At 45.8% G+C, this 1382-nt stretch overlaps 1 pseudogene; it reads right to left on the bottom strand.

The window, feature by feature from the left end:
* Positions 1 to 65: 65 nt before the first annotated feature.
* The window catches only part of LOC101663595, a 22609-nt pseudogene continuing 21292 nt past the window's right edge, over positions 66 to 1382 (bottom strand).

Genomic DNA, 1382 nt, shown 5'->3' with positions numbered 1-1382 from the left:
CTGGATCACCATTCTAGTTCCTAGGGATGGACTTAGGATCCAAGGCTGCTATCATTTCAAAATCATCACTCACTTACACAGGGCAGGGTGAGGCAGCCCACGAAGAGATGACCCTCCTTGTCAGTTCCTGCACAGGACCCTAGTTTGAACTCAGCACTTGTCCCACCAATCTTGATACCACCATACATGGAAGCCCGATAGTAAGCCTCTATAATATCCCTGTAGTAGGCTTGTCTGGTCCCCACACCAGAGTCAAATCTGGAATATGGGCCTTGAGGTCCAGGGAAGGTGTTGGAAGGCCAAGCAAAGTGGTGCCCATCAGTCCCATTGAGGGTGTACTTGTGCTTCATTCCAAACTATGGGTGCTGTCTGGTCATCATGTCCACTATCTGTTTACAAATGTGCCTTAAATTGGTCTCTGCGGGCTTTTGGTTGTACTGAAAGATTTTACAGAACACCAACTTATTCAGATCCTTATGGAAAGAGTCCTAAAACATCACAGCAAGGACAAGACATGCCACTGTTGGAATCTTCTGAATGGAAAGTACTGGAGCCATCAACATTTCACTTGGGTAACTCTTTTGCACACTTGAGCTTACAGTCAATGGAATGGATTCTGTACTGTAGTCCTTCTCTAGTTCCATCAATCCAGACATACATGGTTTGAACTTTTCTATCCTGATGCAGAGCCATGTACACCTGTTCAAGTGGAAACTTGCTGAGGTGCCCCTGGTGGAAGATGTTCTGAGCAGCTGTCTAGAGAGAAGGCAGGTGGCAAGAGCAAGGTGAGCAGAGAAAAGGACAGGTGTATTGCTTAGAAATACAAGTTGGCTGGTCAACTTAAGTTACTGACAACGGGGCCTGTGTGTGTTTTTTCTGGTGGGAGTAGTAGGTCTTTTGATATATATATGTAAACAAAACAAAAAACAACTACCACCTATGGACCAGAGTTGTACCTGTACATACCATATATACTCAAGTATAAGCCAACCTGAATATCAGCCAAGGCACCTAATTGTACCACAAAAACTGCATTAAAAATGTGCTGAAAAACTCAGCTTGAGTCGTGGGGAGGAGACAAGCCAGTCAGGGTGCAGTGTAGCAATAATGAAACATACAATTTTCCTCTAGTTCTTTAATGCTTCCTACCCCCCACTATCATGATCCCACTTCTACCTTACACATCCGGCCAGACCAAAGGATGTACACTGGTACAGATAGGAACTGGAAACACAGGGAATCCAGATAAACCCCTTAGGACCAGTGGTGAGAGTGGCGATGTTGGGAGGGTGGGGTGGAAAGGGGCAACCGATTACAAGGATCTGCATATAGCCTCCTCTCTGGGGCCAGACAACAGAAACGTGGGTGAAGAGAGACGTCGA

Source organism: Echinops telfairi, unplaced genomic scaffold (assembly GCF_000313985.2).
Source record: "Echinops telfairi isolate 266 unplaced genomic scaffold, ASM31398v2 ScPeMD7_7;HRSCAF=31, whole genome shotgun sequence".
NCBI classification, from domain to species: Eukaryota; Metazoa; Chordata; class Mammalia; order Afrosoricida; family Tenrecidae; genus Echinops; species Echinops telfairi.
Note: the sequence above shows the minus strand (reverse complement) of the source record. Positions and strands in the feature narration are given on the sequence as shown.